Source organism: Procambarus clarkii, chromosome 66 (genome assembly GCF_040958095.1).
Source record: "Procambarus clarkii isolate CNS0578487 chromosome 66, FALCON_Pclarkii_2.0, whole genome shotgun sequence".
NCBI classification, from domain to species: domain Eukaryota; kingdom Metazoa; phylum Arthropoda; class Malacostraca; order Decapoda; family Cambaridae; genus Procambarus; species Procambarus clarkii.
Window position 1 is genome coordinate 28,999,617 of NC_091215.1, and position 24,000 is coordinate 29,023,616.

Genomic DNA, 24,000 nt, shown 5'->3' on the forward strand with positions numbered 1-24,000 from the left:
TACAGGCAAGCCCTCAGACGACAGTGAGACAGAAGTCAGTGACAGAACACCCCAAGGAAACTATATGATCCATTTTCCCTCCGAGAAATCCTTAAAGTTCCTTCATGGTATCATTGACGTCGTCTTTTAAGACAGCCTCCGCATGAAAGTCGAGTCGCTTCGAAACCCGCTAATGGAAAAGTAAGAAATCCAAGGCGATGGTCGGCCTCAGACAGGTCACTATGACTATTATCTATGACTATTATCTCCCGGGTGATGGAGCCGGAGCCGGTCGGCCGAGCGGACAGCACGCTGGACTTGTGATCCTGTGGTCCTGGGTTCGATCCCAGGCGCCGGCGAGAAACAATGGGCAGAGTTTCTTTCACCCTATGCCCCTGTTACCTAGCAGTAAAATAGGTACCTGGGTGTTAGTCAGCTGTCACGGGCTGCTTCCTGGGGGTGGAGGCCTGGTCGAGGACCGGGCCGCGGGGACACTAAAAGCCCCGAAATCATCTCAAGATAACCTCAAGATAGCCCAAACTGTCGCCAGAATTGAGTAGGGAATCAAAAATAAAGTTGAAACATTGGTTGGATGAAAACAGACATATGCCCGAGAGAGAGAGGGAGGGGGGGGAGGGGAGAGGGATTGAGAGGATGGACCAGTTTGTGGCTATGTGGAAACACCATTAGTGTGTGTGGAAACATCATTTGTGTAAATAGTCATTAGTATAACTAATTGCAAGCAGATTACACGTTTGTTTACGTGTGTGTTTGTGTGTGTACTCGTCTAGTTGTGCTTGCGGGGGTTGAGCTCTGGCTCTTTGGTCCCGCCTCTCAACTGTCAAACAACTGGTGTACAGGTTCCTGAGCCTATTGGACTCTTTATCATATCTACATTTGAAACTGTGTATGGAGTCAGCCTCCACCACATCACTGCCTAATGCATTCCATTTGTTAACTACTCTGACGCTGAAAAAAAATCTTTCTAATGTCTTTGTGGCTCATTTGGGTACTCAGTCTCCACCTGTGTCCCCTTGTTCGTGTTCCACCCAGGCTAAAGGGTTTGTTTTTGTCCACCCTGTCAATTCTCCTTTCTTCAGGACTTCCAATCGTTTGAGGGCCAATATGTGGATTAACTGAATGTACTATTCTTTTGTATACATGTGAATTAGTGATTCGATCTCTGAACGCATGTCCTTAAAAGTACCAGGAACAATTGAGTGTGTGATCTTAACTATCATACACAACGTCACCTACGTCCTTAACGACCCAAAACTACTAAAAGTGTCTTACTAACTACCAGATAGTCTTGTTGGAATTTATTTATCGTTCACACAAAAATTGATAGCAGTAGTAGAGCAATTACACCTGAACTGTGCAATAAGGCCAAAATACTCTTTTAATATATGGTAATTGACCCCTTGAGAGAGAGAGAGAGAGCTCAGCATATCTCCGCCTCATTCACAGACGACTCTAGCCTTATCTGTGTGGATTGCCTTGGAAATCGGTTTTTTGTACGATCGTTAGAGGCATTATCCTGTGTTTACTGCCTCGTTAGCGTCTCCTTACTTACCGAGATTGTCGTATTTTTTTTTATTTTTTTTTGTTTTAAACGTAAAGAAAAATGCACTTGACTGGGATGAACTCTACGAGGAGTGACTTAAGTAGGCGATCGGGGGTGTTGAGAAACTGTATTACTGCTTTGTAGTTGTCTATTGAGTAAGCAGTATAAGATGGGATAGTAGTGTGTGTGTGTGTTTGTGTGTGTGTGTGTGTGTGTGTGTGTGTGTGTGTGTGTGTGTGTGTGTGTGTGTGTGTGTGTGTGTGTGTGTGTGTGTGTGTGTGTGTGTGTGTGGATAAGCAAAATTGCACGTATATGAACACATTCTTGCAAGCACCCACACATACTCAAAATCTGTGTACACACGCGTTCATAAAGCAAGCACACACACACACACACACACGTTGGGAAGACGGGACACCACGAGCGTAGCTCTCATCCTGTAACTACACTTAGGTAATTACTTAGGTAATTACACAAACAGACACACACACACACACACACACACACACACACACACACACACACACACACACACACACACACACACACACACACACACGTGCTCCTAATGTAAACACACACATTAAGAGCACGCGGTCATATTGTAAACACAACCACTACACACACTCATAAAATAAACACCACTGTTTATCACTGTCATATATAGATCGTGTCGGCAAAAATATTATACGTAAGGTTTCCGGCCCTACCAGTATATCAGGATAATATATACAGCGAGTCATATCAAGAGAATATATATATATAGACCCAGCCTGTAAGGGAGCGTATATATAGCCATTACCGGAGAGGGTTTTATAGCTTTGATTTGGACTTATTTTGGAAAGGATTATTTTGACCAACTTCATCCTCCTCTAGTTTTCAATGTGTACTGTCGGACTCCCAGTAATTCATGTTTTGTGATGAATTTAGCCCGAATAGGTAATTGAAAATGTAACTAATGTCTAAACTACCCTGTTCCTATTAATCCTAGGTCTAATACAGGCTAATTGAGGCCTAATATTGTGCATACATGTGCTATAGGCCTAGAGATGTTTGATTGTTTTTTTTTTAGTTTTTTTTTCTTAAATTCTATAAAGTTAATATTCGAAGCGTAAAATTTTGAGGTAAAAATCATACACGTTTAGTGTTCTGTCCTGATAAATATGGCAAGTTCCAATCCACTACAGGAGAATGGATCACCCCTGCTCCCCCAGCATACACACACAACGTAACCCAACGTTCTTATAAGCGCCGTGCGTTTAACAACGCTAATTTGTAAAGTGTGGTCCAATCGGGATGTAATTACGTCGTGTGATTGGGGGATGGGTCCCAGTAGCCTCGGAATATGTCTTCCCTGAAGTCCCTGGTCGGAGCTGTCAAGGGCCCGTCGGAGCTGCCAAGGCCCCGCCTGCCTGCCTGCTGCCAAGGGCCCGCCTGCCTGCTGCCAAGGACCCGCCTTCCTGCTGCCAAAGGCCCCGCCTGCCTGCTGTCAAGGGCCCTGCCGCCCGCTGCCTCCTTAACCAGACCTGAGTGATGGATCAGTAGGATGGGACGAGGGGAAATTACCTCAAGCCGGGGTAGAGAGCACTAATGTGCTCCAGGAACTCGCCCTGAGGACTTTTTGCTCACCTAAAGTGTATATATGTGTGGCACCCGCTCCAGAGGTGTAGGACCTCACTCACTCTGTAATCCTAGGACGACGCAGGTTCGATCCCATCATATGGCACCAGTATATCCTCATATGTCATCCAACTTGAATCACTTACGAAGGAAAAGATTACCTTGGGATAACTCCTTTGATAGCGAGTATATTTTTAGCGAGATGTAGAGGAGGTATAATTTAGTTAACGAAGCGAGCACTTAATAGCGAGCTAACAAGGTGGGGGGGGGGCTGTTTTTATACCTAATAGTGCTTGAGAGCAAGGGAGGGGCTTAGCTCTTGGGCCCGCTTTTACAGTGTTGTATTTAGAGCAACCTTACTCGTAGATCCATCTGGGTTCAACAGAACTGTTGTTGAAGGTGTGGGTTGTATTTGTCTCATCTACACCTGTTCTTCATCTACACCTGTTCTTTATCTACACCTGTTCTTCATCTACACCTGTTCTTCATCTACACCTGTTCTTCAACCATTCCACTTGTTCACACATTATACACTTCCTTATATCCCTGTGACTTCAGTATTCCCAGCGTACACCTGGAGCCTCATGTTATGCTTCTCTTTCATATCAGAATCCCATATGTCGTAATCATGTCTCCTCTGGTTCTTCTCTCCACCATTACTTGTACTTCCCAGCTATTTGATCCTGTACTCGTAGAGACGTCGAGTCTTCTCAATTTTCTTTTATGTTTTTCAAAAGGTAAATGTTCCATGCCGGCGATGCACATTCCAGGATTGGTCTTACATAGGTTATACACCACGTTCTTAAGATACCAAAATATTAAATAAATAAATAAATAAATGTTTATTTAGGTAAGGTACATACATACAAGAGATTTTACAAAGTTTGTTGGATTAATAGATAGAGCTAGTACATACAATGCCTAAAGCCACTATTACGCAAAGCGTTTCGGGCAGTCCTAGTAGAAAAAAAAAGTGGTTTCATACAGTTTAGAAGTATACATACACTATATAATGTATTATAATACATTAATTTATACATTAAACAACAAGCCTTGCCATATCTCCGCACCAGGAAAGCATAAAGAACAATCAAGCAATAACTACGCCTCCAATTGGCTCGTGTAAGTGATTCAGATAATGAGCCATAACTCAGTCGTTAAGAACGTCCTCCGAGACAGCCCCAGTAACTTAGAGAGCCACGAGACAATTGCTTATTGGTTTGAAAGTGATTTACTCACCTGTGCAGAGCTAACTTAGTTTACCTGTGGGGGGGGGAGGGGTGGTAGGAGTGCTTGCTCAGGCTCGGAGCAGTGAGTAAATGTGTGGGAATATTGGAACAATGCGTAGTAACAATGGAACAATGTGTGAGGAACAATGCGTAGTAACAATGGAACAATGTGTGAGGAACAATGCGTAGTAACAATGTGTGATAATTACCACATACCACATATGTTACCACATACTGAGTATGTGGTAACAATTGATAATTATAAAACCAACAATTACCGTTAACTATGCCGGTTATGAGGTGTGATATACCTCATATTATGTGGCCATATGTAGGACAGTGTGTACTCACCTAATTGTGCTTGCGGGGGGTTGAGCTCTGGCTCTTTGGTCCCGCCTCTCAACTGTCAATCAACAGGTGTACAGGTTCGTGAAAACATTATTGCCAACAGCATTTGGTGTTCCCAGGCGGTCACCCATCCAAGTACTAACCAAACCCAACGTTGCTTAACTTCGCTGAGCGGACGAGAAGCGGTGTTCTCAACGTGGTATGGCCGTTGGCGTTGTGTGTGTGTGTGTGTGTGTGTGTGTGTGTGTGTGTGTGTGTGTGTGTGTGTGTGTGTGTGTGTGTGTGTGTGTGTGTGTGTATGTGTGTGTGTGTGTGTGTGTGTGTGTGTGTGTGTGTGTGTGTGTGTGTGTGTATGCCGTAGCAGCTGTCTAACTCCCAGGTACCTATTTACTGCTAGATGAACATGGCCATCAGGGTGAAAGAAACTTTGCTTATTTGTTTCTGCCTCGGCCGGGAATCGAACCCGGGCCCTTAGGACTACGCCCCCCACCCCACCATCCCAAGCGCTATCCACTCAGCCTGTGTGTGTGTACTTATAAAGCAGCCACTATCATGGACTTGTAAGCAGGTCAAGAGAGCTATGATGTCTGCTTGCGGAGTGAGATAAGTAGTATGAGACAATGAAGTGATGCATTATGATGTTAGACGATACATAGTGTGACATAGAGTGATATATATAAGCTGTTTTATGGCATAACACACACACACACACACACACACACACACACACACACACACACACACACACACACACATACACACACACACACACACACACACACACACACACACACACACACACACATACACACACACACACACACACACACACACACACACACACACACACACACACACACACACACACACACATACACACACACACACACACACACACACACACACACACACACACACACACACACACACACATACACACACACACACACATACACACACACACACACACACACAAAGTTCAATCCCCGCAAACACAACTAGGTGAACTAGGTGAATACACACACACACACACACACACACACACACACACACACACACACACACACACACACACACACACACACACGTATCCATAACCCCTGCCAACATCTTTCCCCTCTCCCCCTTCCACTTACAATAAGAGCGATGACTCTTGCCGAATCATAGGTGGTTAGACTCTATCCCACAGGAGTGACGGGGGTCCTATTGTGCAACCTAGCCTCCAGGAGTCACCCAGTTCAGGATGTGGCCCATCATGGGCCTGGTCGACGACCGGGCCGCGGGGACGCAAAGCCCAGGAAGCACCTCAAGGTAACCTCAAGGTATCATGGGATCCCTTCTATAACCTATTCTCATGTCAGGCTCCTCTCAAAGGATGTGTTGTTGAATGCTCCCAGAATACATATCTGCCATCAGGACACGTATTTTAACGTGTCTGTATCTCAATTTGGTAACGATCATGAAAAATCTAAAAGCTGCTGCCATTTCATCAATTTGATTGGGGGTCGTCATAGGGGCCGATATTTCTTAAAGAAGGGGCAACGTGGTCAATATCGACCCAGTTATTGCAAATTATATAATAAAATCAACTCATCTTCAAGCTATGCTTCACCAAACTACGACTATGAGTCTCAAAAGCATCTTCGTCAATTTTAATATACCCAAAAAACTATATTTTCTTGAATATAACTTAGATTTAATTAATTCATGATTAGGTATACGATTTGACTATAAACTCAACATAAGTGCCTCAGCTTATATCCTCCGCTCACGCTCGAAAAACCCGGTTTCAACCTCCGGGTAGGACAGAAACGATTGGGCACGATTCCTTTCACCTATGCCCAGTTCACCTAGTAGTAAAATAGGTACACGGGGGGGTTAAGTAATTGTTAGAGATTTCTTGTTTCTATAAATCATTATTTGATTCTCGTACAGTTAACTATGGTAATTCGTAACTTGAAGCTGTAATTAGTGTCTAGTTAAAAGTGGCTCGTTGGAACCTAATTATGATGCATTTAAAGCTGTGGAGAGTCAAGGTGGTGAGTGTGGAGAGTCAGGTGGTGACTGTGTAGAGTCAGGTGGTGACTGTAGAGTCAGGTGGTGACTGTGAAGAGTCAGGTGGTGACTGTGTAGAGTCAGGTAGTGACTGTGTAGAGTCAGGCAGTGACTGTGTAGAGTCAGGTGGTGACTGTGTAGAGTCAGGTGGTGACTGTGTAGAGTCAGGTAGTGACTGTGTAGAGTCAGGTAGTGACTGTGTAGAGTCAGGTGGTGACTGTGTAGAGTCAGGTGGTGACTGTTTAGAGTCAAGGTGGTGACTGTGTAGAGTCAGGTAGTGACTGTGTAGAGTCAGGTGGTGACTGTGTAGAGTCAGGTGGTGACTGTAGAGTCAGGTAGTGACTGTGTAGAGTCAGGTGGTGACTGTGTAGAGTCAGGTGGTGACTGTGTAGAGTCAGGTAGTGACTGTGTAGAGTCAGGTAGTGACTGTGTAGAGTCAGGTGGTGACTGTGTAGAGTCAGGTGGTGACTGTTTAGAGTCAAGGTGGTGACTGTGTAGAGTCAGGTAGTGACTGTGTAGAGTCAGGTGGTGACTGTGTAGAGTCAGGTGGTGACTGTAGAGTCAGGTAGTGACTGTGTAGAGTCAGGTGGTGACTGTGTAGAGTCAGGTGGTGACTGTGTAGAGTCAGGTAGTGACTGTGTAGAGTCAGGTAGTGACTGTGTAGAGTCAGGTGGTGACTGTGTAGAGTCAGGTAGTGACTGTGTAGAGTCAAGGTGGTGACTGTGTAGAGTCAAGGTGGTGACTGTAGAGTCAGGTGGTGACTGTAGAGTCAGGTAGTGACTGTGTAGAGTCAGGTGGTGACTGTAGAGTCAGGTAGTGACTGTGTAGAGTCAGGTGGTGACTGTAGAGTCAGGTAGTGACTGTGTAGAGTCAGGTGGTGACTGTAGAGTCAGGTAGTGACTGTGTAGAGTCAGGTATTCTGGCTCTTCACATGCGCTATAGTCATAATAACGCCAACTGAGCGCCCCGCCAAATCGCCGTCAAATTACCCATGTTGGCGACCAGACAGATTGTCAAAATTACGGGAATGGTTCGATCTGGCTGTATCCGGGAGAGCATTGTGGGTAGCGGCGACTGTCTGGCTGTAACCTGGTTATCTTGAGATGATTTCGGGGCTTTAGTGTCCCTGCGGCCCGGTCTTCGACCAGGCCTCCACCCCCAGGAAGCAGCCCGTGACAGCTGACTAACACCCAGGTACCTATTTTACTGCTAGGTAACAGGGGCATAGGGTGAAATAAACTCTGCCCATTGTTTCTCGCCGGCGACCGGGGTCGAACCCGGGACCACAGGATCAGATGTCCAGTCTGCTGTCCGCTCGGCCGACCGGCTCCCTGGCTGAAACCTGTCCTCTGAATACATCGCATTTGTAACCTAATCGACCAATGCGTTGAAAATGCGACCCATTAGAAAAAGAAGAAGTACTGTCCTATTGACGTGTCGTATATCGCTCGTGATCCTGTGGTCCCGGGTTCGATCCCGGGCGCCGGCGAGAAACGATGGGCAGAGTTTCTTTCGCCCTATGCCCCCTGTTACCTAGCAGTAAATAGGTACCTGGAAGTTAGTCAGCTGTCACGGACTGATTGGTGTGTATGTGTGTTTACTAGTTGTGTTTTTACGGGGGTTGAGCTTTGCTCTTTCGGCCCGCCTCTCAACTGTCAATCAACTGTTTTACTAACTACTTTTTTTTTTCCACACCACACACACACACCCCAGGAAGCAGCCCGTGACAGCTGACTAACTCCCAGGTACCTATTTACTGCTAGGTAACAGGGGCACTTAGGGTGAAAGAAACTTTGCCCATTTGTTTCTGCCTCGTGCGGGAATCGAACCCGCGCCACAGAATTACGAGTCCTGCGCGCTATCCACCAGGCTACGAGGCCCCCCTCGTATGTGTGTGTGTGTGTGTGTGTGTGTGTGTGTGTGTGTGTGTGTGTGTGTGTGTGTGTGGGAAAAAAAAGTAATAGTTAGAAACAGTTGATTAACAGTTGAGAGGCGGGCCGAAAGAACCAAAGCTCAACCCCCGCAAGCACAAATAGGTGAGTACACACACACACACCAGGATGGATTACAAACTAGGAAAACAACTCTAAGTGCCGGAGCTGACAAAACAAGGAGGAATAATGTTAAATTCGTGTTAATCTGCGTTTTTCTAGCCAAAAGTGACGTCACAGCCTTGCGTAACTGGGGTTGGCTGGCGGAGTGAGACGTCTCGTTCCCTCTGATTAGTGGTGGCCAGTAGCCATAGTGCCGCGATGGGGGTGACACGCTCCGCTCCTCTCTCTCTGACTGTGGTTAGCTATTTGTTCTATTCAATCCCATTTTTTTAAGTGTTCTCTCTCTCTCTCTCATGTTTTTGTTGTTAATATTTTCCTCCTACACTTTAAGGTTCTTGTACACAAATAAACAAATTGCTTTTAAAATTATTCAGCATATTGTAAAATGTTGTTTTAATGCGTTTTGTCGTAATGTTACTAATCGCATTGGTAAGAATGTAAACATGCATGCACGCACGCGCGCGCGCAAGCGGGTACACATGCACACACACGCACACACACACACACACACACACACACACACACACACACACACACACACACACACACACACACACACACACACACACACACACAACTACCATGACTCTGCCACATTTCCTTACTGGAGTGTCAATTAGCCTAAAAGCTTGGAGTCTGTCACAGTGTTCAGCTTAGTCACTAACCTGTGTGTTGATGAAGCCTACTAGTTCTCACTACACTACACTACACCCTACACTACACTACCCTACACTACACTACACTACCCTACACTACACTACACTACACTACACTACACTACACTACACTACACTACCCTACACTACACTACACTACCCTACACTACACTACACTACAGTAGACTAGACTAGACTAGACTAGACTAGACTACACTACACTAAACTACACTACCCTACCCTACACTACACTACCCTACACTACACTACACTACACTACACTACAGTACACTACACTACACTACCCTACACTACACTACACTACCCTACACTACACTACACTACACTACACTACAGTAGACTAGACTAGACTAGACTAGACTAGACAACACTAAACTACACTACCCTACCCTACACTACACTACCCTACACTACACTACACTACACTACACTACACTACACTACCCTACACTACACTACCCTACACTACACTACACTACACTACACTACACTACCCTACACTACACTACCCTACACTACACTACACTACACTACACTACACTACACTACACTACAGTAGACTAGACTAGACTAGACTACACTACACTAAACTACACTACCCTACCCTACACTACACTACCCTACACTACACTACACTACACTAAACTACACTACCCTACATTACACTAGACTAGACTACACTACACTGCCCTACCCTACCCTACCATACCCTACCCTACATTCCACTACACTACCCCACACTACACTCCACTCCACTACACTGGGATGCTCTCGGACGCAGGTTCGAATCCTCATCACGGCCCTTGTGAATTTGTCCATTTACTAGTTCTCACCTATAATACCTTTTTGGTGTTAAAGAACTCAACGAATATGTTAAAACTGCGACATATCAACTCAATGTATTGTTATTTTTTATTATTATTAATACAATGAATTAATATGTCGCAATTATTAATTATTAATTTAAAGTAATGTCAATTAAACCCTAATAATACTACTGGCGTTTTCTGTGTATACTTATAGGTTAGGTGGGTTGTTTGGGTTCGTTACGAGGTCGTTCACAACCCAGCTCGTTAGTGCTGAATGAATGTAAACAAAGCCGCCATAAAAATACAACATTTGTACTCTGTTGTAGCTGTTATAGATTCAGCTACTCGGAACAAGTTGTAAGTAGCACGGGCTATGGTGAGCCCGTAACTTACCTGGCACAGGAGCGGGGCATAGACGCGGGTTCGATTCCCGGCCGAGGCAGAAATGAATGTGTTCATTTCTGATGCATCTGTTCACCTACCAGTAAATAGGTACCTGGGAGTTAGACAGCTGCTATGGGCTGCTTCCTGGGGATTTGTGTGTGTGTGTGTGTGTGTGTGTGTGTGTGTGTGTGTGTGTGTGTGTGTGTGTGTGTGTGTGTGTGTGTTTGAGAGAAATATGCGTAGTAGATTATGTAACAATATATGTAATCTACATATATTTCTCTCAAACACACACACACACACACACACACACACCATCAAAACAACAACATTGAGAAGAACAGAGGAGTAGCGAGTACACAGATGTAGCCCTGGTGAGTATTTACTCATCATCTCGATGACAGATGTTTTAACGTCACAAGGAAAGGTGCCAAGGCCACCATGGTCGTCACAGTTGGGTTCAGAGGTTAAGCTCTCTACTCCCTGGCACGGCAATTCCCAGAGTGCCTGGGGGAGAACAGAGTCTTCTGTATGGCCCTAGTCAGACGATCCGACCCATGAGTTCCAGTGGGCACTCACTAGTATCAACCTGCTATATATATATATATATATATATATATATATATATATATATATATATATATATATATATATATATATATATATATATATATATATATATATATATATATATATAAAACCCAGTGAACGTGTCTGTTTTATAAGCAGGAAAATAAGTCAAGGGCATCTTATAGAGAGACTGCCTCGGTGTGTAATATAAGCGACCATTACTGTGTTGTATAAACAGAATGAGGTCAACTCACACTATATCCGGGAATGGTGGTTGAAATACCCCCGCCCCCCCCCCCCCCTTGTTATAATTCACTTCGACGTGAAAGAAATTATGGAATGGCCTATTTGGTCATGCTAGGCAGTTGTAGTGTTGACCCGTGGGAGGTACACGTGAAAAAATTTCATACACAAGTATGTCTCGGTGAGGGGGTGAGTAATTATATGCATGGGGGGGGGTAAGCCCATGTATACTCAAACTGTTGAGTAATCGCACGTGGGTTGAGATAAAACATTCATTAGTCTCAAAGGTCTCAGTCAGAGAGCATAAAATGACTCACCGCCTGAGCCCTTACTCATCGCCAGAGGATATACCCATCACCAGCGAATTCTTAGACAGGCACGGGCCAGTGACGGGATTCCATTTAACATCATTGAATTCGTGCAATCTCTTGAAGTCCCCGTAATTCAACTCTATTTTCCCTTGGCTTCTACCTCGTCACAAGCACAAATGCACGGAAGTATAGGTTAAGTCGTGACTTAGATTCGTAAGTCACTCAGTTCGACGCTAATACCAGTAGCATTCACAACCTCGCCAGGAGTAAATGAATACATCCCTCACATGTGTATGTATACAATACACATACAGTTGTATTCTATACACGTACTGATGTATTATGTGCACGGAAAGTTACGAAACAGTATTAATAACATCACGTAATAAATTAATCAGTCTAATAGAAGCGAGTTTGTTGGCAAATTAAAAAAAAATCGGTTGTTTGGTTATTTGCGAATGTAGTTTAACAAATCGGAATGAGCATTGTAACACATTAATCATCTCTGCATATTGTCACTCCGTGTTGATTAATTTGTTGATTATAAATGCAAAAAAATATATATATTAAAGGGAAATGATGGATTATATTCAATAGTAAATCCCTAGTATGATGGGCTTGTGTTTATATATATATATATATATATATATATATATATATATATATATATATATATATATATATATATATATATATATATATATATATATGTGTCGTACCTAGTAGCCAGAACGCACTTCTCGGCCTACTATGCAAGGCCCGATTTGCCTAATAAGCCAAGTTTTCATGAATTAATTGTTTTTCGACTACCTAACCTACCTAACCTAACCTAACCTAACTTTTTCGGCTACCTAACCCAACCTAACCTATACAGATAGGATAGGTTAGGTTAGGTAGGGTTGGTTAGGTTCGGTCATATATCTACGTTAATTTTAACTCCAATAAAAAAAATTGACCTCATACACAATGAAATGGGTAGCTTTATCATTTCATAAGAAAAAAATTAGAGAAAATATATTAATTCCAGAAAACTTGGCTTATTAGGCAAATCGCGCCTTGCATAGTAGGCAGAGAAGTGCGTTCTGGCTATTAGGTACGACATATATATATATATATATATATATATATATATATATATATATATATATATATATATATATATAATTTCTTTTGACGAAATATATAGACAGAGAAGCAGACAGGAATAAATCAATAGACAGGAAGGCATCCAGGTATATATTCAGAGACAAACGCATACAGACAGGTATAGACAGGGAATCAATCATGTATAGACAGGTCGACGGACGGGTCGCTGCTCTGTACTGATGGAAGGAATATATAGATTTCTCCCACGCGACGGTATAGTGAACGACTTTTCCTCCCATGTTAAACTCTTAAGATATTGCCAGTATTAGATTTACGATGATTTGTTGATTTATTTACAATTTATTTAGATTTACACAGTCCGGTCGTCATCAGGATGCATGAAACTACCTCTAGATTTTATTAAACTTTAAATTACTGTGTAGTTACTGGTTAAATAACTAAGATCTTCAGAGACGGGAGTTCGAATCCATTCCACTGACTCAATACTTTCTCATTGACACGTTATTGTAATTGTCTTTGTGCCTGAATTAGTTGAACTCTGCACTGCAACTAGCTGTCTGTGAACTGACAGACGTGTAATGTAATTGAACTGACAGACGTGTAATGTAATTGAACTGACAGACGTGTAATGTAATTGAACTGACAGACGTGTAATGTAATTGAACTGACAGACGTGTAATGTAATTGAACTGACAGACGTGTAATGTAATTGAACTGACAGACGTGTAATGTAATTGAACTGACAGACGTGTAATGAAATCACACTTCGGACGATGCCCGAAGTTCAATTTCCTGTGATTCAATGTCCGCTTTTCAAGAACTTGAAAACTTGACCTGTAAGATCCTGGAAATAGTAATCATAAATAGCTTGTTAGCTGCTCTGAATGGTGGTTTCTGAAAATCTTTCATATGGATTTCATCTTAAACATGTCATGATGCCATAGATGATGCAGAAGTTAATTAAATTTAACATTGAACGAAGATGAAATTGATGTGAGACACCCTTCACCTCTCTTTTCAAAAGTATATTGCTCAGACATTCTGTGATGGAGAACCGGAGCACCGCTCCTGTGCCAGGTAAGTCCACTACGGGCTCACCATAGCCCGTGCTACTTGCCCCGCTCCTGTGCCAGGTAAGTTACGGGCTCACTATAGCCCGCGCTACTTGCCCCGCTCCTGTGCCAGGTAAGTTACGGGCTCACTATAGCCCGCGCTACTTGCCCCGCTCCTGTGCCAGGTAAGTTACGGGCTCACCATAGCCCGTGCTACTTGCCCCGCTCCTGTGCCAGGTAAGTTACGGGCTCACCATAGCCCGTGCTACTTGCCCCGCTCCTGTGCCAGGTAAGTCCATTACAGGCTCACCATAGCCCATGCTACTTGCCCCGCTCCTGTGCCAGGTAAGTTACGGGCTCACCATAACCCGTGCTACTTGGAACTTCTCCCGAATAGCTGAATCTATAACAACAACAGTGCTGGAGAAGTTACGACACTCCAGAACTGGAAGTCACCCTTATTCAAAAGTGCGATCTGTTTATATCTGACACACCTACATACACCTACGTGGCACTGTTGCACCGACCAGGTTGCACTACCGCTACCTGTGTGTGGCAGGGGGGGGGGAGCTGCAGGTGATTGATATGCCAATCCTGAGCACTTCGTGTGTAAACTCCGCCAGAAGGAACTGAGTCATGTGCTCTCCAATACTGCATTACTAAATATTCAAATGCGGGTTCCTTGCTGCACCAGAGTTGGGCTTCTTCACTTGTTAAAGCCTTAGACCAGACAGGGATTGATTGATCGATGAAGATTTAGCTATCCAAGAGGTGGCACGGGCATGAATAGCCCCGTAAAAAGAACTAGAGAGCTTTTCAATTTATTTTATTCATTTACGTTTTCCATGATAGACTGATTCCTCTATCTTGTCTATATTATATAAGTATCACTACCTGTTGTCTAATTGTTGTTAGTGTCAGGAATCAATGTCTAAGCGGTCAACCTGGCTGCTAGATGCTGCTGCGTCTGAATCACAGCCCGGTTGATCTAGTATTCATTGGAGGTTTTTATCAAATTCTGTTTTATTGAGCACCGCGATGGGTCGGCCAGTTATGCCCCCTTATATGTAGAGGAAGCGTGTTGAAAAAGTTTGACCATTGATGTTGATAGAGTCAATATACTCTATCAACATCAATGATAGTCAATATACTCTATGATAGTCAATATATCACTCTATGATAGTCAATATATCACTCTATGATAGTCAATATATCACTCTATGATAGTCAATATACTCTCTCAGCTTATCTATTACACCTGTGCTCTTCAAAGGCGCTATTTTGCACTTTTATTTTGCCTCCTGGTCTTTTGAAGCATTATTTCATTGTACAGATTTGGTACCAGTCCGTCTTAATATTTCCCAAGTGTAAATAGAGGAAACAATTTGTAAAATTGTAAACGGTCCCAATAATAGAGAGAGACAGAGAGAGAGAGAGAGAGAGAGAGAGAGAGAGAGAGAGAGAGAGAGAGAGAGAGAGAGAGAGAGAGAGAGAGAGAGAGAGAGAGAGAGAGAGAGAGAGAGAGAATATTCTGCTCATTTGGACAATGTTTGTGTGAGAAGAGACCAGGTGGTCTCTTCGCTCTTGAAGAAATGAGCCTAACTCTTTACCTAGTATTGCGACTCTTTTCTAAATTATAGAAACTCTCTAGGGATGCCCAAGCACTTTCCCCTTTGGGAAATAGAGCATTTCCCTCTGGGAGTACATAGGACTTTTCCTCTCTGACAGTGATATTAATTAGGACTTTTCCTCTTGGGAATATGAGCACTTTCCCTATTTTTGAAGTTTGAGCACTTTCACTCTAGAAGTATGAATTCTTTCACTCTGGAAGTAGGAATTCTTTCACTCTGGAAGTAGGAATTCTTTCACTTTGAAAGTATGAATTCCTTCACTCTGGAAGTACGAACCCCCCCCCCCCCCACACTCCGGGAAACAGCCCTCTCCTTCGTGGATGTAACAGCGCCCTGGAGGCATGGGTAGTTATCGGTAACGTTGGACGTAACTAGACTATATGGACTCCAAGTCGGCCTTGCAGTACCCGCTAGTTGGACTTGATGAAGGCCAATGGTGCGTGGGGTCTGTTATTGCGTAGTACTCTCACGTCTCGGAGTAAAGGGAAGAGGGGGGGGGGAAATAACTATTTTGTAAGTCGATGATATCTTAAGATCCTCTCCCTTCTTTTTCTAACCTAACCTAACCTAACCAAACACTAGAAGGTGAAGGGACGACGACGTTTCGGTCCGTCCTGGACCATTCTCAAGTCGATTGAGACTTGAGAATGGTCCAGGACGGACCGAAACGTCGTCGTCGTCCCTTCACCTTCTAGTGTGTGGTCTGGTCAAATAACGTTCCTGTGGTCTGTAAGGCAACAGTTTGACGTTCCTGTGGTCTGCTACTTCCTCAGAGGCACATTCCTGTGGTCAGAAACCCACAATGGCACGTGTTTCGTGGTCAGAATCTCCTTCAACTGATCTGTACGTCAAGCATGTTATTGCATGTTATATTTGGGCATTGCAAAAACGTTCATTCGATGCAACGGGGTATTGACGTGTTGATGACGTGTTTGTTAACTAGTCGTTATGTTGTCTGTATGTCTTGATTAAGTTGCTGGAGATGTAGAGGTTGTTTAAGGTTATAGATGTGTTTGGCTTTATGTATCGTGTGTGTGTGTGTGTGTGTTTGTGTGTGTGTGTGTGTGTGTGTGTGTGTGTGTGTGTGTGTGTGTGTGTGTACTCACCTAGTTGTGTTTGCGGGGGTTGACTCTGGCTCTTTGGTCCCGCCTCTCAACTGTCAATCAACTGGTGTACAGGTTCCTGAGCCTACTGGGCTCTATCATATCTACACTTGAAACTGTGTATGGAATCAGCCTCCACCACATTACTTCCTAATGAATTCCATTTGTCAACCACTCTGACACTAAAAAAGTTCTTTCTAATATCTCTGTGGCTCATTTGGGCGCTCAGTTTCCACCTGTGTCCCCTTGTACGTGTTCCCCTTGTGTTAAATAGACTGTCTTTATCTACCCTATCAATTCCCTTCAGAATCTTGAATGTGGTGATCATGTGTGTGTGTGTGTGTGTGTGTGTGTGTGTGTGTGTGTGTGTGTGTGTGTGTGTGTGTGTGTGTGTGTCCTTCCCAGCTCACAGCAACGTGCTCTCCTCTCCCTTCTCCTCCTCTTCCTTTACACCCCCCCCCCTTCCACCACAACACAAATGCCCAAACACTTAAACTAAAAATTACAGCAGGTTGTGTTCCATTTGGCCAGTGTTATGTGATAGCCTCTTGCAATCTACTGCACCTAAACGAGCTAACGCCAAGTTGCTATTGACATTCTGCAACATGTGCCAGCAATTGAGTTAGGTACAGTGTTCTCAGAGCCAAGATGGCGTAATGGGGGGGAGCGTCCATCAATGGCTGTCTCAGTCACGTCTTGTAACTAGGATAAATGAGACATTATATTCACGAGGTAATTAATAAACTACACGTCCTGTGGAACTAATGGGTTGCGTTTTTTTTTGTTTGTTATGGTTACCAACTTTAGAAATGGAGCCTATTGGGTAGGTATTATTGACAAACTTGCGCCTAATTGCTTCGACTGGTGGGTAGAGTGACAGTCTGGCTTCTTACATGGTTATCGTTCGATTCTTGAAGATCGAAGTTGCTGGGCACTGTTGCTTCACTCATTATACTCATGTCTTGTCATAATATCCTCTCCAACGTCCAATGTAGTCATAATGACTCGATTCTTTCCTCTGTCAATTATGTACATTGTACCAAGGAAGACTCGTCATGTAGGTGGGGCTTCGAGCACTAAGAAATATAATGACATGAAGGAGGTCCTATCTTGAGGTTATCTTGAGATGATTTCGGAGCTTTAGTGTCCCCCGCGGCCCGGTCCTCGACCAGGCCTCCACTTCCCACGAAGCAGCCCGTGACAGCTGACTAACACCCAGGTACCTATTTTACTGCTAAAACCAGATCCTTGTGCAAGGCACTGTACGGTCATCCTCAACACCTAACACCAACCCTCAAAGACATATCAAGCTTACCATTCCCTTCCCAATGGGGTGAGAATAGCTTGAGCTACCTCATCCCTTTGTGTGTATTTTACCTCAATAAACTTATTTCAATTTCAATTTCAATTCCCTTCCCATCATCCTATACCCACCTATTCCCCTTCCGAAGCCCCCATACTTTCACCATTCAGCTTCGCTACCCTCCCACCCCTTCCCTACCCTTCCTCACCCTACTGGTACCATGGAGGAAGGGCATGACTTCAATAGTTCTCTTTTAACACTTCATTTTTATGGAACTGCGTGGGGCTCCTGAGGGAGGCTTGTTACCTCAGGCCACGAGCTCCCTGATGGGGTAATTGTTCCTTGGTGATGGAGCGTCTCTCACTCCAGACTGTCGCTGCGAGAGCCCATTTCCTTGCCTCTTGACAATGAAAGATATTGCATTCTCATTATAGGCTAAATGTGTGATACTTTGTACTGTGTACTGGAGGAATGAGGTTGTTGTGTTTAGCTGGTGGGTCTGTTCATGTTGTGTAGGTATTTGACTGTTTTTTATTCTCTCTCTTTCTCTCTCCTTCGCCAGCATGTCCTTCATGAGGTGAGCAGACCTCAGGAGAGCAAGAATATGAAGATGGCTGCCCCGTGCCCTCAATATCACCACTGCAGGCGATGAGTCACAATAACGTGGCTAAAGTATGTTGACCAGACCACACACTAGAAGGTGAAGGGACGACGACGACGTTTCGCTCCGTCCTGGACCATTCTCGATCGACTTGAAACTGGTCCAGGACGGACCGAAACGTCGTCGTCCCTTCATCTTCTAGTGTGTGGTCTGGTCAACAATGTCACCACTCTCTGGCCGTCGTCACAGATGTCCAACACAGACTTCGCCCTTATAAACGCCTTGTTGAATCTGGCCTGAGGAACATAACCAGATACTGGCTGCTGTAATTGTTATTTGTTCTGTTAAGGGGGAGTTAGGTGCGTTATTCCCAGCTTGTGAAACGTGTGGGCCAATGGTTGGATAACGTCTCTGTTTTTGGATAACGTTTCGGTGGCTGAGCGGACAGAACATTGGACGCGTGATCCTGTGGTCCCGGATTCGATCTCGGGCGCCGGCGAGAAACAATGGGCAGAGTTGCTTTCACCCTGATGGGCCTGTTACTTAGCAGTAAATAGGTACCTGGGAGTTAGTCAGCTGTCACGGGCTGCTTCCTGGGGGTGGAGGCCTGGTCGAGGACCGAGGACCTTTACAGAACTTCCTCTTTATCATCCAGGGATATATCTTTCCACATCAACACCCCACCCCCCCCACATCAACACACCACCCCCCCACATCAACAGCCCACCCCTACATCAACACACCACCCCCCCACATCAACACACCACCCCCCCACATCAACACCCCACCCCCACATCAACACCCCACCCCTCCACATCAACACCCCACCCCCCCACATCAACACCCCCCCCACATCAACACCACCCCCCCACATCAACACCCCCCCCCACATCAACACCACCCCCCACATCAACACCACCACCCCCACATCAACACCCCCCCAAATCAACACCCGGCCCCCCACATCAACACCCCACCCCCCCACATCAACACCCCCCCACATCAACACCACCCCCCACATCAACACCACCCCCCACATCAACACCACCTCCCCACATCAACACCACCCCCCCCACATCAACACCCCACCCCCCACATCAACACCCCCCCCATCAACACCCCACCCCCCACATCAACACCACCCCCCATATCAACACCCCACACCCCACATCAACACACCACACCCCCACATCAACACCCCCCCCCCTCCACATCAACACACCACCCCCCAAATCAACACACAACACCCCCCCAACATCAACACCCCACCCACCCACATCAACACCCCAACCCCTCCACATCAACACCCCCCCCTCCACATCAACACACCACCCCCCACATCAACACACAACACCCCCCCCAACATCAACACCCCAACCCCCCCACATCAACACCCCCCCTCCACATCAACACACCACCCCCCACATCAACAGCCCACCCCTACATCAACACACCACCCCCCCACATCAACACACCACCCCCCCACATCAACACCCCACCCCCACATCAACACCCCACCCCTCCACATCAACACCCCACCCCCCCACATCAACACCCCCCACATCAACACCACCCCCCACATCAACACCCCCCCCCCACATCAACACCACCCCCCACATCAACACCACCACCCCCACATCAACACCCCCCCAAATCAACACCCGGCCCCCCACATCAACACCCCACCCCCCCACATCAACACCCCCCCCACATCAACACCACCCCCCACATCAACACCACCCCCCACATCAACACCACCTCCCCACATCAACACCACCCCCCCCCACATCAACACCCCACCCCCCACATCAACACCCCCCCCATCAACACCCCACCCCCCACATCAACACCACCCCCCATATCAACACCCCACACCCCACATCAACACACCACACCCCCACATCAACACCCCCCCCTCCACATCAACACACCACCCCCCAAATCAACACACAACACCCCCCCAACATGAACACCCCACCCACCCACATCAACACCCCAACCCCCCCACATCAACACCCCCCCTCCACATCAACACACCACCCCCCACATCAACACACAACACCCCCCCAACATCAACACCCCAACCCCCCCACATCAACACCCCCCCCTCCACATCAACACACCACCCCCCACATCAACACACAACACCCCCCCAACATCAACACCCCACCCACCCACATCAACACCCCAACCCCCCCACATCAACACCCCCCCCTCCACATCAACACACCACCCCCCACATCAACACACACCACCCCCCCCACATCAACACCACCCCCAACATCAACACCCCACCCCCACATCAACACCCCCCCCCCACATCAACACCCCCCCACATCAACACCCCCCCCCACATCAACACACAACCCCCCCCCACATCAACACCCCCCCCCCCACATCAACACCACCCCCCCCCACATCAACACCCCCCCCCCCACATCAACACCACCCCCCCCACATCAACACCCCACCCCAACATCAACACCCCACCCCCACATCAACACCCCCCCAACATCAACACCCCACCCCCACATCAACACCAACCCCCCCACATCAACACCACCTACACTACCTTACCACACATAGCCTTTGATCCTTCTCTCGCTTATACACGCTTTACACCCTAACAAACACAATAACAAAAGCACACACACTCGCACATTTGAAACACAAAAACACACCAGCACAAATACACCAAGGTAAACACAGCCAACAAAAAAACAAAAAAAGATCTTTCACCTCAAACCAATTACGAATAAGTTCAACGCCATTTCCCCAGGTCCATTTGCTCTTATAGTTGGCTATATGCCCATTACGGCTGCGGTCTAATGGGCTATTTGCTTAATTTCGTTCATTTAGAAGGTGTTAAGATGCGCTATTCACTTCCACCATGAATACTTTTTCGTTAAGTCTAAACTAAGCTTAATTACAGACAGGAAGAAGGCTTTAATTAACAAAAAAAAAGGCACATAATTCTTACAGCGAACCTCCATTTGAAAATTGGTATATAAACTCGTCAAATATTCAGCTTACATCACAGGCTGATTGAACACCTTGTTGTTGTTGAAAAAGATTCGCTACCTGGAACAAAGTTCCAAGTAGCACGGGCTACGGTGAGCCCGCAGATTGAACATTGCCCTAAATACGACGAGAAAAATCACAATTTTTTTTCAACCTTTCCATTTGTCAATTTTTGATGAATTAGGTTCTAAAGTTAAGGAAAGTTCAGTTTCCTTTCGCCGGTATTAAGACAGATTCGGTGAGAAGCAGTATAGAAGTCAGCGGATGGATTCGAACCTGGTTCCTATATATTTTCTCATTGATCCATCACGTTATTGTGATTACTTTATGCATAGATTCAGCATTAAGGCGAGGGATACAAACTTTTGACAAGGCGATGGTAATAAAATTCATTCCTTCAGTTTAACATTGATACGAACCAGCTGTGGACATCGGGCCACAGCTGGCAAGGGTGGGGAGCCAGCTGTGAGCGACATCAGGCCAGCTGACAAGGGCGGGGAACCAGCTGTAAGCGACATCAGGCCAGCTGACAACGACGGGGAACCAGCTGTAGGCGACATCAACCCATCTGGCTCCCAGCCTCATGCTGGAGCCTAATTTCCGGATGGCGGGAGCCGGAACTCTCACTCCGGCCATATTATTGCGACCTCTATTAATTAAACTATCTACTCGCCCCCACAAACAACTTTACTGAGTTTAATTAACGAACTTTAGGGCGGAAAGTTGGTTGATGTGCGCAGGTCGCCTGGTGTGGCAGTGCGCAGGTGGTGTGGTGTGGCAGTGCGCAGGTGGCCTGGTGTGGCAGTGCGCAGGTCGTCTAGGGTGACAATGCGCAGGCACTCTAAACGACTCTAGGAATACAAATATCCAGAGGAAGCTTCTGAATTGACCAGGTCCAGAGGTCAGCCATTACAGTGAGGAAGAAACAGCTCTCTGGTCTGGACAAAAAGAGTCCCCAGTCTCTTAACAGACCAAACAGCTCTCTGGCCTGGACAAAAAGAGTCCCCAGTCTCTTAACAGACCAAACAGCTCTCTGGTCTGGACAAAAAAGTCACCAGTCTCTTAACAGACCAAACAGCTCTCTGGTCTGGACAAAAAGAGTCCCCAGTCTCTTAACAGACCAAACAGCTCTCTGGCCTGGACAAAAAAGTCACCAGTCTCTTAACAGACCAAACAGCTCTCTGGTCTGGACAAAAAAGTCACCAGTCTCTTAACAGACCAAACAGCTCTCTGGTCTGGACAAAAAGAGTCACCAGTCTCTTAACAGACCAAACAGCTCTCTGGCCTGGACAAAAAAGTCACCAGTCTCTTAACAGACCAAACAGCTCTCTGGTCTGGACAAAAAGAGTCCCCAGTCTCTTAACAGACCAAACAGCTCTCTGGCCTGGACAAAAAGAGTCCCCACTCTCTTAATAGACCAAATAAAAAAAATTCCAAGCGTTGCATCCCACGATTTAGTACTCAATATTTTAAAACAATTTTCAGAATTCTATTTCAGAACTTGAGTTTGTTTCAGAACTTGAGTTTGTTTCAGAACTTGAGTTTATTTCAGAACTTGAGTTTATTTCAGAACTTGAGTTTATTTCAGAACCTGAGTTTATTTCAGAACTTGAATTTATTTCAGAACTTGAGTTTATTTCAGAACTTGAGTTTATTTCAGAACTTGAGTTTGTTTCAGAACTTGAGTTTGTAATATTGCCATACAGCGTTCATTTGCCTCTATACTTTATGGCAACTTCCTCAAGGAGTGGCAACCCACAGGAGCATAGCACATTCTTATGGGTATAAGTGCTCCCTGTGCTAATTCTCCTAAGTGCACAGGATGCACAGTTAAGACGCTCAGGGGGATGGTAAAGAGCTCCTCGAACTTGAGCACAAAATGAGGGATGTGCTCTTGGCTTCCTGTGCACTAATGGCTGTCTGAGATGTGTGGGAGCACTTATGGTCTTAACAATGGCTGTCAGAGATGTGTGGGAGCACTTATGGTCTTAACAATGGCTGTCAGAGATGTGTGGGAGCACTTATGGTCTTAACATTGGCTGTCAGAGATGTGTGGGAGCACTTATGGTCTTAACAATGGCTGTCAGAGATGTGTGGGAGCACTTATGGTCTTAACATTGGCTGTCAGAGATGTGTGGGAGCACTTATGGTCTTAACAATGGCTGTCAGAGATGTGTGGGAGCACTTATGGTCTTAACATTGGCTGTCAGAGATGTGTGGGCTATTGCGGTCTGTTTGGAACGCTCTGCTCTCTTCCATTTGAACTCTCATTTTCTCTCTCTCTCTCTCTGTTTTTTTTTTTGCATCCATCTGTTGGTTCGTATTCATTTAAGGCTGAT

General features: G+C 45.5%; 1 protein-coding gene and 1 non-coding gene across 3 annotated transcripts in view; both read right to left on the minus strand.

Moving 5' to 3' along the window:
• LOC123751518 (pneumococcal serine-rich repeat protein) overlaps window positions 1-24,000 on the minus strand; it is a 318,504-nt gene that overhangs the window by 200,075 nt on the left and 94,429 nt on the right. The window lies entirely within an intron of this gene.
• On the minus strand, window positions 4,835-4,953 carry LOC138355316 (5S ribosomal RNA). The gene has a single exon (XR_011223913.1). It is a non-coding gene; the product is annotated as a 5S ribosomal RNA (ribosomal RNA).